The sequence below is a fragment of the Mustela nivalis genome (genome assembly GCF_964662115.1).
Source record: "Mustela nivalis genome assembly, chromosome: X".
Taxonomy (NCBI): Eukaryota; Metazoa; Chordata; class Mammalia; order Carnivora; family Mustelidae; genus Mustela; species Mustela nivalis.
The window spans coordinates 17,914,964-17,932,598 of NC_139040.1; the positions used below are offsets into that span (position 1 = coordinate 17,914,964).

At 40.5% G+C, this 17,635-nt stretch overlaps 1 long non-coding RNA gene across 1 annotated transcript in view; it reads right to left on the bottom strand.

Moving 5' to 3' along the window:
• Window positions 1-331: 331 nt before the first annotated feature.
• LOC309856055 overlaps window positions 332-17,635 on the bottom strand; it is an 86,267-nt gene continuing 68,963 nt past the window's right edge. Inside the window, exon 3 of the long non-coding RNA XR_014307042.1 lies at window positions 332-685. This is a non-coding gene — a long non-coding RNA (uncharacterized lncRNA). The remainder of the gene's footprint in view (window positions 686-17,635) is intronic.

Below are 17,635 nucleotides of genomic sequence, written 5' to 3' on the forward strand. Positions count from 1 at the left end.
TAAAGGTATATGAGTCCTCTTTGCAGGTGGGGAAACTGAGATGCAGAGGATTTAATGAGTTGTCCCAAGTCCCAGCTGGATGCTTTAGGTGGTGCCCTACCTGGAGAAAAATTGTATGTATACATCTTTCACACTTGCAGGTGGGCCAGTGACAGGGCTTAGCCTTTTGGAGGCAGGACCAAGAAACGTCAGCAAAGGTAGGCAAATAGCCTCACTGACCGCGTATGTTAGTCCACCTGACTCACCTCTGTTGCTTCATGCCCTCCTCTGCAAACTATGTATAATAATAGTGCCGACCTCATAGTGTTATCAAGAAAATGAATTCAGTCAATCCATTTAAAATATTTCTTAGAGTACCTGGCATACAATAAGCACTTGATACACATTAGCCATTATTTCTAGGAAACAGAGGAAGTGGGGGCAAACATTAATAATATTATTCCTGCTAATCATTCCAATGGGGAATAATCCCACAGTAGCTTCGAGTTAAGTCAGATGAGAGGTTTGGATGCTAGGAGGGCACTGGGACCGAGACTAGGTGACAGGGGTCCTCAGTGGTCCCAGCAGGTAAGGAGTCCAAAAACCAAGAATGTCGTTGAAAATGGTGACAGATAGTGAGAGAAACCACTTTGTTGTTTCATGCTTTATGAAGAGGCCAAGCCAGTGAAAGTTGTGTCCCGGAGCACTGTGGAAAAACAGGAAGCACAGAGACAAAAAAAGAAGTTAAAAAAATATATATATATACACACACACACATACACACACACATATATATATGCATATATATAAATATGACCACTGTTAATATTCTTTTTTTTTTTATAGATAGAGATCACAACTAGGCAGAGAGGCAGGCAGAGAGAGAGAGAGAGGAGGAAGCAGGCTCCCTGCTGAGCAGAGAGCCCGATGCGGGGCTCGATCCCAGGACCCTGAGACTATGACCAGAGCCGAAGGCAGAGGCTTAACCCACTGAGCCACCCAGGCGCCCCCACTGTTAATATTCTTATGCTTATCTCTTTTTATATTTTTTCCGAAGCATGTATGTTCTTTGAACAAAACGGAACTCGTGTTATAAATGCAGATTTAGTAACCTGTTTTTCTTAAATGAAAAATACACCTTGATGTTATTGCGTATTCCTCCACAATGTAGTTTCTTATAACTTGTCAGAATATTCTGATCATACAACCACAAATGGTCATGACGAGAAAGAAGAGAGAGAGAGGCAGCCCAAGAAATGAGTGCATTCCTACACTCATATTCCGAGCACTGCACCTGTGTCAACTGCAAATCTGATCATTTTCCCTTTGACATATTACTCCTGTCATTGACTGTGGCAGCCATGATCATGCGCATCGCTGACCTCCAGCCACAGAGAATGGAATTGGCCCAGGGCTCCGGCGGCAGTGCTCTGGGACCCTCTGTCCTCCTTCCTTCGCTCAGTGGGCTCAGGTTCACGTTGCCACCTGAAGCTGCCCCCAGCCTCTCCAGCTCCCTTCGCCCACCCCCCACTCCCCCATTTTCTCTTACAGGTGTTTCCTCTAACGCAATCCTGACACATTGAATCTCATCTTGGTATCTGTTTCTTGCAGGACCCACTAACAAACTGATTAACAGGGGAGCAGGGGAGGGCTGGGGTCAGAGGCCTACTTCACTTGTGAGTAATCTCCCTGAAAGTCACCACTGAGCCGTCAGACCAGGATGCTGACCCGTGCCAGTCTTGAACTATACTGGGTGCTGATCCGCCTATAACTGGTCAGAGCCTTGTGGTTCAGCTAACCTCCTGGGGCTGGCAGGAACCAAGTCTACTTCTCCCATGCTGACAACTAAGGCTTTGCAGTAAAATTTGCTCTTTTAAATTGCAGGTGTCCTGGCACACTTGTGGTCCATGAAGCTAGCCAGTTCTCCTTGAAAGCTAGCCTGATGGAGGAGCCACAGACCTACTTGGATGATAACATCAATCTCTCCAGCTCTTGGGTCAAAACCATTGCTTCCCATGTCATCACTGCCCCTGCCAATAATTATAATAGAAACTAACATTTATTGATACTTAATTGGTACCAAGCACCCATGCCAAGACACCAGGCATGTGTTCCCTTATTTGGTTCTCATAACTCCTTTATAATAAGGTAGGTCCATTTTTTTTCTACCATAGAAGTTAAGTGTTTGCTGAAAGCCATATAACTCCTAAATGGGAAAACATAAAATCGGGTCAATCTCATTTCACAATCTATGCTCTTAAGTACTAGGATGACCATACCTGAAACATGTTCGGGAAAGCTCTCCCAGCCTGGGTAGATGCAGGTCAGGACCTCGGGCATGAGCTCACTCCACCTGATTGCTCTGCAGTGACCTCCCCTAGCCCCAGACATCGTCTGGGGCGGGAAGCAGAGTGGGATGGGGTGGACTTGACTGAGGGCTTGGAAAGTTTATAGCTGAGAAGGCAGCAGGTGTACTCTAAGCCCAACAAGCCTGCTGGTGGAGAGGCTGGAATTAGAGGAAAGCCTGTCCATTTCGCTCTTTACATTTGGGGACCCCGTGCTCACGAATCATCTAATTGAGCAGTTATGGGCTATAAGCTCAAAACCAGTAAACAGAAATTACTTAGGCAGGGCTTTTTCCACCCCCTCCCCCAAAACACCAGAGTGATTTGATCCAGAGACAGGGTCCTCATTTGTTTTGTTAATACCACCTCACGCGTGACAGACTTAATCACTGCCATTCTTCCCAAGGCAGCTGAAGTATCTGTTCTTTCCTGACCCATGGGATGCACAAAAATTAGCATAACAGCAGCACCTCTGCCCCCCGGGGTGGCAGCTCAGGCCACACCCAGGCAGGCAGACCATCGTTAGAGTCAGTTCAAAAATTACGGAGCACCTCCTCAGCAGTTCACGCTGATGCTAGGTGCTTGTGCTCCATGGCTGTGGCTGTAACTGATGGCATGTCCGGGCACCCTCCGCCCCTGCTATTCCCTTCTTTCCAGGCGTTTTTATTCCAGCAGTGGGGTTACTAAGCTGGGCATGCCTCCGCGAGTTCCGTCCTGCTAACCCTGAAGGCAAAGTGGGCTAGCGCTGGCTCTCCACACCAGTGTGACAAACCAGCAAGAGGGGGCAAGCCTGCAGCTTTCCTCCTTCCCCCACCTCCTCCTCCTTCCTCCTGTTTATCAAGGACCTACCACGCGGTAGCAGCACACATAACCTGGGTGTTCAGAGCAGCCTCCCGAGGGAGGCACTACCCCTGAGTTGCAGATGAGAAAACTGACTCTCAGAGAAGCGAACCATTTACCTAAGTCCATATACAACGAGTAAATGGCTAAGCAAGGGGAAACAAACCAACAAAAACCCATGCCTATCTACAGGTAAATCTTTCCCTGCTTGGGATTTAAAAACATGTAAAGATGAAATCATTTCAGCCAATGTTATGAAAGAACATTTGGCAAATAACCAAGCATGAGAAAACCTAGGGCTAAAATGCACATCACTGATACCAGCCATGCTGGAATCGGGGTTGGTCAGGGGACGGGTAAGAGCAGCAGGTGTGTCACGGAGGACTCCTGAAGAAGATGGAATTTCAGCTAAGTGTGGAAAGATGTTTAGGACCTGGACATGCAGGGGGAAAGGGGAAGGGATCCACTGGGAAGAACAGCAAGGAACCCAAAGAGAGCGGAGAGCTGGGAGGAGCAAGGGTGTAATACGGAGCAATGATTATCATTGGACCCTGCTTATGATTCAGTTCAATTCAACTTGACCAATTTTTACTTTGGGCTGATGTGTGCAAGGCCCCAGACTGGGTGGCTGGGGTAGTGCAATGAGCAAAGCAGATACAAATCTCTGTTTTCTTGGAGACCACATTCTATTCTATTCTTGTCATAGCATTTATCACTCTTTCCATCTTGTTTATTTGTGTACTTACTTCTCTGATTCCCCACCCCTCCCAAGAATGTGTGCTCTATGGTCAAGGCACTGTGAAGAGTGATTTCAGTGGCCTCCTCTCCTTTCCTTTCCTTTCTTTTCCTCTTTCTTTCTTTCTTTCCTTCTTTCTAACATATACTGTATTATTTGTTTCAAGGGTACAGGTATATGATTCAGCAGTCTTACACAATTCACAGCACACACCATAGCACATACCCTCCCCAATGTCCATAGCCCAGTCACCCCATCCCTCCCACCTCCCTCCCCTCCAGCGACCCTCACTTTGTTTCCTGAGTTTTAGAATCTCTTAGGGTTTCTCTCCCTCTCTGGTTTCATTTTGTTTCATTTTTCTCTCCCTTCCCCTAGGAACTGTCTTATTTCTCAAATTCCTCATATCATTGAGATCATATGATATTTGGCTTTCTTTCTTTTCTTTTAAAGATTTTATTTATTTGACACAGAGAGATCACAAGTAGGCAAAGAGACAGGCAAAGAGAGAGGTGGGGGGGGGAAGCAGACTCCCCGCTGAGCAGAGAGCCCAATGCGGGGCTTGATCTCAGGACCCTGAGATCATAAACTGAGCCAAAGGCAGAGGCTTAGCCCACTGAGCCACAGGCATCCTGATATTTGTCTTTCTCTGACTGACATATTTTGCTTAGCATAATACCCTCTAGTTCCATCCATGTCATTGCAAATGGCAAGGTTTGGGGGCTTTTTATGGCTGCATAATACTCCATTTGTGTGTGTGTGTGTGTGTGTGTGTGTGTGTGTGTGTGTGACATCTTTATCCATTCATCTGTTGATGGACATCTACACTCTTTCCATAGTTTGGCTATTGTGGACATTGCTGCTATAAACATTGGGGTACAGGTGCCCCTTAGGATTACCATATTTGTATCCTTGGGGTAAATACCCAATAGTGTGATTGCTGGGTCATAGGGTAACTCTATTTTCAAATTTTTGAGCAACCTCCACACTGTTTTCAAGAGTGGCTGCACTAACTTGCATTCCCACCAACAGTGTAGAAGGGTTCCCCTTTTTCTGCATCCTTGCCAACACCTGTCGTTTCCTGACATGTTAATTTTAGCCATTCTGGTTGGTCTGAGGTGGTATCTCACTATGGTTTTGATTTGTATTTCGCTGATGCCGAGTGATGTTGAACATTTTTTCATGTGTCTGTTGGCCATCTGGATGTCTTTGCAGAAATGTCTGTTCATGTCCTCTGCCCATTTCTTGATTGGATTATTTGTTCTTTGGGTGTTGGGTTTGATAAGCTCTTTATAGATTTTAGATATTAACCCCTTAGCTGATATATCATTTGCAAATATCTTCTTCCATTCTGTCAGTTGTCTTTTGGTTTTGTTTACTGTTTCCTTTGCTGTGCAAAAGCTTTTGATCTTGATGAAGTCCCAATAGTTCATTTTTGCCCTTGCTTCTCTTGCCTTTGGCAATGTTTCTAGGAAGAAGTTGCTGTGGCTGAAGTCAGAGGTTGCTGCCTGTATTCTCCTCAAGGATTTTGGTGGATTCATGTCTCATATTGTGATCTTTCATCCATTTTGAGTCTATTTTTGTGTGTGGTATAAGGAAATGGTCCAGTTTTGTTCTTCTGCATGTGGCTGTCCAATTTTCCCAACACCATTTGTTGAAGAGACTGTCTATTTTCTATTGGACATTCCTTCCTGCTTTGTTGAAGATTAGTTGACCATAAAGTTGAGGGTCCATTTCTGGGTTCTCTGTTCTGTTCCTTTGATCTGTGTGTCTGCTTTTGTGCCAGTACCATACTATCTTGATGATGACAGCTTTGTAATAGAGCTTGAAGTCTGTAATTGTGATGCTACCAGCTTTGGTTTTCTTTTTCAACATTCCTCTGGCTATTCAGGGTCTTTTCTGGTTCGATTCAAAGTTTTGGATTATTTGTTCCATTTCTTTGAAAAAAGTTTGTGGTATTTTGATAGGGATTTCATTAAATGTGTAGCCTGCTCTGGATAGCATAGACATTTTCACAATATTTGTTCTTCCAATCCATGAGCATGGAAGTTTTCCCATATCTTTGTGTTTTCCTCAATTTCTTTCATGAGTACTTTATACTTTTCTGAGTACAGATTTTTTGCCTCTTTGGTTAGATTTATTTGTAGGTATCTTCTGGTTTTGGGTGCAAGTGTAAATGGGTTTGACCCCTTAATTTCTCTTTCTTCTTTCTTGTTGTTGGTGTATAGAAATACAACTGATTTCTGTGCATTGATTTTATATCCTGACACTTTACTGAATTCCTGTGTGAGTTCTAGCAGTTTTGGAGTGGAGTTTTTTACGTTTTCCACATAAAGTATCATATCATCTTCAAAAGAGTAAGAATTTGACTTATTTGTCAATTCAGATGCCTTTTATTTCCTTTTGTTGTCTGATTGCTGAGGCTAGGACTTCTAGTACTATGTTGAATAGCAGTAGTGATAGTGGACAGCCCTGTTCTGTTCCTGACCTTAAGGGAAAAGTTCTGTTTTTCCCCATTGAGAAGGACATTTGCTGTGAGTTTTTCATAGATGTCTTTTATGATATTGAGGTGTGTACCCTCTATGCCTACACTGTGAAGAGTTTTGATCAAGAAAGGATGCTGTACTTTGTCAAATGCTTTTTTTCATCTATTGAGAGTATCAGATGGTTCTTATTCTTTCATTTATTAATATATTGTATCACATTGATTGATTTGTGGATGTTAAACCAAACTTGCAGTCCAGGGATAAATCCCATTTGGTTGTAGTGAATAAGCCTTTTAATATACTGTTGGATCCTATTGGCTAGTATTTTGGTGAGAATTTTTACATTCATGTTCATCAGGGATATTGGTCTGTAATTCTCCTTCTTGATGGGGTCTTTGTCTGGTTTTGGCATCAAGGTAATGTTGGCCTCATAAAATGAGTTTGGAAGTTTTCCTTCCCTTTATTTTTTTTTTAAACAGTTTCAGGAGAATAGGTATTAATGCTTCTTTAAATGTTTGGTAGAATTTCCCTGGGAAGCCATCTGGCCCTGGGCTCTTATTTTCTGGGAGATTTTTTTATTACTGCTTCAATTTCCTTATGGTTATGGGTATGTTCAGGTTTTCTATTTCTTCCTGGTTCAGTTTTGATCATTTATACATCTCTAGGAATGCATCCATTTCTTCCAGATTGTCAAATTTTCTGGTGTATAGTTGCTCATAATATGTTCTTAAAATTGTTTGTATTTCTTTGGTGTTGGTTGTGATCTCTCCTCTTACTTTCATGATTTTATTAACTTGAGTCCTTTCTCTTTTCTTTTTGATAAGCCTGGCCAATGGTTTATCAATCTTATTAATTCTTTCAAAGAACCACCTCCTAGTTTTGTTGATCAGCTCTACTGTTCTTTTGGTTTCCATTTCATTGATTTCTGCTCTGATCTTTATGGGTTTAGGTTTTATTTGCTGTTCTTTCTCCAAGTCCTTTAGGTGTAGGGTTAGGTTGTGTATTTGATACCTTTCTTGTTTTTTTGAGAAAGGCTTGTATTGCTATATACTTTCCTCTCAGGACCACCTTTGCTATATCCCAAAGATTTTGAACAGTTGTGTTTTCATTTTCATTTGTTTCCATGAATTTTAAAAATTCTTCTTTAATTTCCTGGTTGACCCATTCATTCTTTAGTAGGATGCTCTTTAGCTTCCATGTATTTGAGTTCTTTCCAAATTTCCTCTTGTGATTGAGTTCCAGTTTCAAACCACTGTGGTCTGAAAATCTGCAGGTAGTGATCCAAATCTTTTGGTATGGGTTGAGACCTGATTTGTGACCCGGGATGTGATGTATTCTGGAGAATGTTCCATGTCCACTAGAGAAGAATGTGTATTCTATTGCTTTGGGGTGGAATGTTCTGAATATATCTGTGATGTCCATCTGGTCCAGTGTGTCATTTAAGGCCTTTATTTCCTTGTTGATCTTCTGTTCAGATGATCTCTCCATTGCAGTGAGGGGGGTGTTAAAGCCCCCTACTATTATTGTATTACTGTCAATGTGTTTCTTTGATTTTGTTATTAATTGGTTTATATAATTGGCTGCTCCCTTGTTAGGGGCATAGATATTTAAAATTGTTAGATCTTCTTGTTGGACAGACACTTTAAGTGTGATATAGTGTCTTTCCTCATATCTTATTATAGTCTTTGGTTTAAAATCCAATTTGTCTGATATAAGGATTGCCACCTCAGCTTTCTTTTGATGTCCATTAGAATGATGAATGGTTTTCCACCACCTCACTTTAAATCTGGAGGTGTCTTGGGTTCTAAAATGAGTCTCTTGCAGACAGTATATTGATGGGTCTTGTTTTTTTTTTTTAATCCATTCTGATACTCTGTATCTTTTGACTGGGACATTTAGCCCATTTACATTCAGGGAAATAATTGAAAGATAGGAATTTAGTGCCATTGTATTGTCTGTAAGGTGAATGTTACTGTATATTGACACTGTTCCTTTCTGGTCTATGTTGTTTTAGGCTCTCTTGCTTAGAGGATCCCTTTTAATATTTACTGTAGGGCTGGTTTTGGTGTTTGCAAATTATTTTAGTTTTTGTTTGTCTTGGAAGGTTTTTATTTCTCCTTCTATTTTCAATGACAGCCTAACTGGATGTAGTATTCTTGGCTACATATTTTTCTCATGTAGTGCTCTGAATATATCACGCCAGTCCTTTCTGGCCTGCCAGGCCTCTGTGGATAGGTCTGCTGCCAATCTAATATTTCTACCATTGTAGGTTATAGACCTCTTGTCCTGAGCTGCTTTCAGGATTTTCTCTGTCTCTGAGACTGGTAAGTTTTACTATTAGATGATGGGGTGTTGACCTATTTTTATTGATTTTGAGGAGGATTCTCTGTGCCACCTGGATTTTGATGCCTGTTTCCTTCCTCAAATTATGGAAGTTCTCTACTATAATTTGGTGCAATATACCTTCTGCCCCCACCCCCCACCCTTTCTTCTTCTTCTGGGATCCCAATTATTCTAATATCGTTTCATCTTATGGCATCTCTTATCTCTCTAATTTTCCTCTCGTGGTCCAGTAATAGTTTATTTCTGTTTTTCTCAGCTTCTTTATTCTCCATCATTTGCTCTTCTATGTCACTAATTCTCTCTTCTGCCTCATTTATCCTAGCAGTAACAGCCTCCATTTTTTATTGCACCTCATTAATAGCTTTTCAAATTTCAACTTGGTTAGATTTTAGTTCTTTTATTTCTCCAGAAAGGGATTCTCTAGTATCATCTGTGCTTTTTTTAAGCTCAGCTAGTATTTTATAATTGTCATTCTGAACTCTAGTTCTGACAACTTACTAATGTCTGTATTGACTAGTTCCCTAGCTGTTGGTACTGCCTTTTGTTCTTTTTTTTTTTTTTTTTGAGGCAAGTTTTTCCACTTTGTCATTGTTTCCAGAAAAGAATAGATGAATGAGAGAACAAAATGCTGAAAGGGTAACAATGACCCCAGAAAAATATACAGTAAACAAATCAGAAGAGACCTGAAATTAGGGGGAAAAGAAAGGAAAAAAAATATGATCAGGCTGGTGAATAAAACACAGCCACTCACTTGATTTTGGGTTTATTTTGGTATGTTAGAAGAAACTGCCTTCCAAAATTTTAAAAGAAAGAAAAACTTTTGTATATACAAAAATAAGGGTAAATATGATGAAGGGAAGGAATATGACTATAAAGATGAAAATTTAAAAAGATCTTTTAAAAGGTATTGATAAGATGTAGGTTAAAATGGGAAAGAAGAAACCTCAAAAAAATAGATAAAGAAAAAAAGAAAATTTAAAAAATTTAACTTTGAAAGACTAAAGAATTGTGGTAAAAAAGCCATGAATTCTATGTGCTGTATTCCCTTAGTGCTGGAGTTATGCAGTTCTCATTGATAGGTAATCTTGGTCTTGGTTGGATGTTCTTGCTCTTATTCTGGGGGAGGTGCCTGCTGCAGTGATTCTCAAATGTCTTTGCCCGAGGCAGAATTGCACTGCCCTTGTCAGGGGCCAGGCTAAGTAATCTGCTCAGTTTCAGTCTTAGGAACTTTTGTTCCCTAAATTCTTTCTGTACAGCTTTGGAGGATGGGAATGAAAATGGCATCTTCCCAATCTCCAGCCCAGAGGAGTGGAAAGCTCAGTGCTCCACTCCTCAGTGCACCCTCAGAGAAAAGCAGTCAATCCCTCCCATCTCCCTGGTCTCCGGCCACACTCCATGCTCACCAGCCTGTGTCTGAGTGTTTCTATCTGGCACACGGCCCCATTTGGAGTCTCCAAACCCAGCAGATTCCTGCAGTGCACTGGTGGAGTGAAGTGGGTGGTTCTCCCCAGATATGCTACTTGCCTTGATGACCAGTGGCCTGGCTGTACCTCGGATCCTGGTTAATGGCATCCATGAGCTGAGAGCCCACTCCTCGGCTCCCTCTCTGCAGCTGGCTTCTCCACTCCAATACCTGGAAGCTCTGCTGCACTCAGACACCCCCAGTCTTTCTGTGACCCTGAGGTTCCTGAGACTGCACTGTCCTAGCGAGGGTTCCACCCTCCACTTAGGCACTAGAGCGATGTCCCTCCATGGAGCAGACTTCTAGAAGTTCTGATTTCATGCTCTGCTTCTCCATCACTTGCTGGGAACCAGCTGACAGAGGCTCCTTCCCCGTGTGGTCCATCTTTCAGTGTATTGCCTTGGATTCACTTCTCCACATGTCATAACTTCTAGAAAGTGGCCACTTTTCTGTTCAGAGAATTGCTGCTATTCTCTTTGTTCTCCTGCTGAGTTTGTAGGTGTTCAGAATGGTTTGATAATTATCTAGCTGAATTCCTGGGACCAGATGAAGTTTGGGTCTCCTACTCCTCCACCTTCTTGCTTCTCTCCTCATTGGCCTTTCTGACTTCCATTCTGCTGGCAACAGCTTCTGAGTCATGGTTCAGGGAATAGCACAAATATGATTTTCAGCCATGTGTCTGGACTTAAGATGTTGAACCCTGTTACCTACACCAAGCCCAGCAGCATACTTTGGTCCCCCTCCTGAAGTTCTGATTGTTTCAGAAATGGGAATATAACCCATCCACTTATGGTAAACCTCAGGACATTTATTCTTCTGGGAAAGTGAAGTCATGAGGCCATTTATGGCCAGGAGGGGGACATCCGAAGATACAATGCATACTACAAAGGATAGAACAGAGAGGCAGAAAGAACCTGGGTGACATTGTTGAATCGCTACCTCAAGCCCTATTGGATACTAAATCTGTCTCTACACATTTCAGCTATGTGGCTGGGTTGAGGTGGATTTTTCTTCCATTTGCAACACAAAGGTTTCAGACAGGGATCTCATCTTCTTTATTGTTGTATCTCCAGTGTTTTCTCTAGAACAACACCTGACATGTAGTCAGAACTCCATATTTGTTCAGAGAGTCCTTGATGGATGAGTGAAAAGGGATCTTAAAGAGGAACTGACCCCTTCTTGATGCTTTTAAAAAGTAATATTTTTGTTTAGATTTAATTTTTATGAAGTATATCACACTTGCAGAATTTCATGTGAAACAAGCATATTTTAAAGAATAATATCCTATAGAACACCCATGCAACTTTCACCCCAGGTAAAATGGAATGATAAAATATATTAAGTCTGTCTAAAATAATAGAGAAAGAAACACAAAAACAGGTATTTTTTTTTTTTAAAAAAGGAAGAGTTGAGACCATCAGAAAGCACAAAACAATATAGTAGATATGAAATCCAAAAAGATCATTAATTATATCAAATGTAAGTGGCTAAAAGCTCTAGCTAATAAGAAAGATGTGCAGGTTAGATTAGCAAAGCAGTCAACTAACTGTTCTTTATTAGGAGCCACATCAGAAAGATGGAGACAGTAATGTTGAAAGTAAGATATGGAAAGATATGCCACGGACGTGCTAAAACAAAGAAATACGCTGTAGCCAGCTTAAAATAGTCTGTTAAAATAGACTTTGAGTCTATTTTAATAATAATAACAGTCTGTTAAAATAGACTTTGAGGCACAAAGTATTTCTAAAGATAGAGAGGATCACCTTGTAATGACAATAAGCTTAATTCAGAAGAATTAAATGACAGTTGTAGATTTGGTTCTCCTAAGCGAACGCCAGAACAGTGCCGATGTTTGAGAAGCTCCCTCTGCTTTAATCACATTCCTTCTTCACAGAGGGAGCCACTATGCTGACTTTGTGCTAATTATTCCCTTGCTTATGTTTCTAGTGGTACTCCTTGGGTATGCATCTCTAAAGTTTAATGTGCCTGCTTTAAAAAAAAAAACTTTATGTAAATGGAATGATACAGTATGCATTTATGAATGGCATGGTTCCCTCTTTCTATTTGTGAGACTGATCCATGTTACTGCATGTACAGGGGCCTTGTTCCCTTTCCTGGCTCTGCAACGTTCCATTTCAAAAATATTTCACAATGTCTTCATCCTCATTATTATTATCAGAAGCATCATTGTCGACATCATCATGAACAACATTTGGGCTACTTCCAGTTTTGAGCTATTATAGACCACAGTGCTAAGAACATTCCTGTGCTCATCTCCTGGAACATATAAGATCCACAGGTTCTCCGCGGTGTATACCCAGGAGTGGAATCACTGGAACCCAGACTGTGTCCAAGTAGGTGACTGTTTTGTTTTTATGCTTATGTACGGATTTACATTTCCATCAGCAGTCTAGGAGAGTTCCCCCTGTTCTAGGACTCACCAGCATTTGGTATTGTCAGACTATTCCCTTCTTGCCAACCTCACGCATATGTAGCAGAGTCTCATTGTGGCTTTCATTATCCTTCAGTTCAAATTAATTTCTCATTTCCATTATAACTTACTATTTCAGCCACTTAACATGTTTCTTCTTGTACAAATATATTTTCCAGTGATCTTTTGGTTATTGATTTCTAGCTTGTTTTGCCATGAGATAAAGAGAATTGTAGTTTTGAAAATTGAAAATGTGTCAAAGATATAATTTTATATAAATGTTTTATGCGTGAGAGAAATGTGTATTTTGCAGTTTTGGGGGTATTACAATCTCTACCCATCTCTTGGAATGATTTGTTATGTATATTATTTAAATCTTTTATGTTCCTTTGTCTTTTGTTCTGCTTGTTCTATGTCTTACTGAGAGAGATATGTTTAAAAATCTTACACTATTGTGGATTTCTTTCTATTTCTTTTTACAGGGCATGTATATTTTTGAGACATGAGGAGATCCAAATCTACAACTGTTATTTCATTCTGGTAAATTAGGCTTATTGTCATTTCCAAGTCACCTTCTCCATCTTTAAAAATACTTTGTCTCAACCCTGCTTTCTTCTTATGTCCATTAGCATGGTAAATTCTTTTCCACCCCCTCACTTTAAATCTGGAGGTGTCTTCGGGCTTAAAATGAGTTTCTTGGAGGCAACATATAGATGGGTTTTGTTTTTTTATCCATTCTGATACCCTGTGTCTTTTGAGGGTTGCTGGAGGGAGGGGGTTTGGGAGAAGGGGGTGGGATTATGGAAATTGGGGAGGGTATGTGCTTTGGTGAGTGCTGTGAAGTGTGTAAACCTGGTGATTCACAGACCTGTACCCCTGGGGATAAAAATATATGTTTATAAAAAATAAAAAATAAAAAAATAAAAAATAAATAAACTACAACAAATCACAAAAAAAGATACTTTGTCTCAAAGTCTATTTTCACAGATATTAAGCAAGCTACACCATATTTCTTTGTTTTAGCATGTTTGTGGCAGAATTTTCCAGATTTTACTTTCAACTTTCCTGTCTCTATTTTTCTGATGTGGATCATATAAACAACATTTAGTTGATCATTTTACTAATCTAACCTGAATATCTTTCTTATTAGCTAGAGCTTTTAACCCACTTATATTTGATATAATTAATGATGTTTTTGGTTTTCTATTTACCACATTGTTTTGTGCTTTCTGGTGGTCTCAGATATTCTGTTTCTTTATTATACACCTGTGCGCTTTCTTTCTCCATTATTTTAGATGAATTTAATATATTTTATCATTCTGTTTTCTCTTCTACTAATTTAGAAGTGATGGGCTCTAATTGATGCTTTTAGTGGTTAGTTTTGAAGTGGATATGTGCAGGCTTAACCCACCAAAAATGTCTCGATCATTTTCTTACTCTCGTGGACAATCGCTAGACCTCCTAACATTAACTACATTTTTTTCTTCTTCTTCTGATATAGAGTGAGCAAGAGATATTTGCTGTATATATATATTTTTAGTTCTGTCCTGTTCTTTTCACTCTACAGGGCATTGTAATTGTATACGTAGTATTGGATTCCCTACCTTGGATCCTTGGATGGCTCTGAGCTTAATCTTCTGTCACCCACACCTCAGGAGGCCATGAAAAGTCACATTGAGATTCTCCAAGTTCAGTAAATAATCTTAGTTCAGAATTACAAAGGATGCTCTCTCCACTCCTTCTGTGTTCCAACCTTCATTCACATTTGGGGCTGGTATCAACTAACACTTTTTCCATCTCCTTGATGCTTTTAAGATGTTTAGAATATTTAACTGAACACTTTTAGTTTAGTACAAGTACGTATGCTTTTTAAGGCAGGGGGATCACTCAAGATAGTTATTCTGTTCTGCCAGATCACCAGAAATAAACGTTGCCTTGTCTTTACCTATGCAATTTCATTTCAGTCTCTTTCTTGAATTTTTGGGTGCATCTGCTTCAGCCACCTTTTAGTGGCTTCTTTCTTTCTCAACTCTGAGTTTATCTCAGGAAACTTTCTTTCTTTCATCTCCCTCTATACTCATCTCTTTTGTGTGTCAAAAAAAAAAAAAAAGAAGAAGAAGAAAAGACCCTCATCAGGTCTAAAAGGCATGAGTAATGATGGTGATGTGCTTGAATCAAAGAAATTTATAAATTATGATATGAAATTCTACAAAGAACCAGAGCTTCAAGCTGCTAACATCCTTGAAACTGTCCCAAGACCCTTCAGAATGTCAACAGAAGCACCTGTGTACCTTTCTCATCTTCCTTTAATTAAACCTGCTTTTTCTTAAGTGCCACCAGCATTCAAGAGAAGTAAAAATGTCTCCTTTCCATTTTATTGCAACAATGTAGTTTTATACAACTTTTTCAGCTGAAAATTCATAGTGTTTGGGCTATGTTTTGGTTAACTTCAGTAGGATATTTTGAAATTGTTGGAGACTCCCTACAACAACTACGAAAAATATTTTGGTGTGCCCAGCATTGACTGACAAATGAACCTCAGGTTTGCAATCTGTTTTTAAGATAAGATCTACTTATTATTTCGTTTTTAAAAAAGTGTTAAAATAATGTAATAACCACAGTAAAGGACATTTTAAAATAAAATGTTTTCAACCTCTACCCACTAAATAAAATTATTTTCATTTCCCCTCATTCCCTTTGAAACTTTATCTATATACTTCTATAATTTGTGGTGATGATCATGGCAAATCCACAATGCCATGTTCTCCCTTTGAAAGTTTCTGATGTTTTATAAATATTCCTTCCTGTTGCTACACAATTTCTTGTCCATCATTTTCAATGGCTGCCTACTTTTCTACTGAGCTGATATATTATAATTTGCTTAATAATTTCCCTATTGTTGGACTTTGAAGCCATTTCAGCCGTCTTCGTATTATACTTTGATAAATGTGTTTGCACATATATCACCAAACTGGCTAGAGCTATGTTATGAAGACATCAATCTTCCAGTAAGATAATGGAGGGGTAGCAGCTCGCTAATCCTTTTCTGGCAAGAAGAGTGCCAGGATGCTACTCCCTCACACTGGCCTGCTGAATCAGTGCGGGAGCCGGCAAGCCTCTCAAGTGTTTTTTGCCTTCAATTAGCCAATGGCCTTCAGGTTTCAAGTGTGTGCTTCAGTTATCTCACCTTGCCATTTACAAACTGCACAGAAGCTCGGGAACATGAGACACCAAATTTGCAAGGACTAGCTCTAAGGCCCTTGAGCCCAAGCCTCTCATTTTCTGGATGAGGATACAGATGCCATCATTGGCATCATGCTGCTATTAGCAGAAATTGGATTCAGAGGCAGGGGGTGGGGTGGGGAATCTCAGACTTCCTTACTCTCTGGTCCATTTCCATTAGATCAATGGTCTCCAACCTTTAGAACCACAAAGAGGTTGAGAATTGGTTGGAAGCACCATGGAGCATTTGGAAAATGGGCTGAAAGCAATTTCTGGGTGCGTTCTGTAGTGGTTGTTACCAGGTGAAGATGAGTCCTTTTTGTTTAAAGTATCTCAAGTGTGTATGCTCTGACAAAGGCTAGCACTAAAAGGAATATACATGTGAAGAGGCCACTTAGCATCTCTCTCCTCGCTGCAGTGAGACAGCCATTACTTTTCATTAAGTAAGTAATATTCTGAGCAATCCACTTACTCATCATTAAGGGCCATTAGTAGCTACTCTTTGTCACACATAAACCCTAATGGAGCTCTATCAAGGGTTTTACTAAAGAGTTGCTAATTTTCAAAAGGGAAGATTAGTAATGTTGGGAGCAGAATTTAGATTTTCCTCTGAAGCCCTTCTAAATAGCCTCCCCTTTAGCCTCTGCCCTCGACAACAAAAGAGACACCCCGTAATTATGGTGAGGTTTTAGCAGGAAGACCCACAGCTCTGGGGCTTCTCCCATGGGGCTGCAGTACGGTCTTTGGTCACAGGAGAGCACACTGATCTCTCAATGAAAAGCTCGCAAAACACTTGCCAGCTCCTCTGGTCTTTCTGAATTTTAGTGTGTCTGACTTGAGGGCCAGGTCACGCAGTGCACCCAGAAGGCCACAGAAGCATCCATCCCTCCGTAAGCTCTCCTCTCTCTCAGCATTTCGACTGGAGAGATTTTCTGAGGCTAATTCCCAAAACAACTATAGAATATTTGGATTTGTGTTGGGTCGGCTGTGACTTGTTGGTTTCATCTCCTGATGGCAAATCTGCATTGTGGGGCTAGAGGGCTCCTAGTAAACAGGCAAGGCAGAGAAGTGTGGTGGCTTACCCACTACCCACATGACTTACGGGTACAATTTGTGAGAACTCCCTCCTGCCCCCTTCCACTCCGTCCTCACTCCTTCTCTTCTTTCCATGCCACTGGTTGAATTAGTTCCTCTTTCAAAATGGAAAGACCCTAGAGTTTGCAAAGCTTGGTGTAAATTGCCTGAGTACCTCATTCTGAAAATTCTAGCATGGACATTGGTGCTAATAATACTTGGTTAGAAATTCAGAGATAGGTAGGACCAAGTAATAAGAAACCAGAGAAAATTAGGCTGAAAATCTTAAATATTATTCTCATTAATAAACCCATAGAAAAATCATACCTGGATTCCTTGGCCATCTGGCCATTCATTAAATTAATTTTTTGTTTTGACATGATAAAAAGCAGAATGGTGGGTGACTTTGGATACATCTTGTTTCCTTTGCTGGCCTTAGGATTATAAGATAATGCAGAGAATGTCCATTGTATATTCTCAACACATGTAGACATTAAATTCCTCAGGAGGCCAGGCACTCCTTGTTCCAGAAGACAATTCCACTTGCAAAGGCTTTTTAATTAGCTGGGGTTTTGTATCAGCTTTGCTAGTGACCCAGCTAGAGCTCCCTTGTCTGGTCAGGTGCATCCTGTTACGGATTACAGAACAACAAATCAGTGTGTGCTTTCCTGCTGTCTGCCGCTCACTGGTCTGTTGCTCCTCCTGCTGAATTCCCTGTAA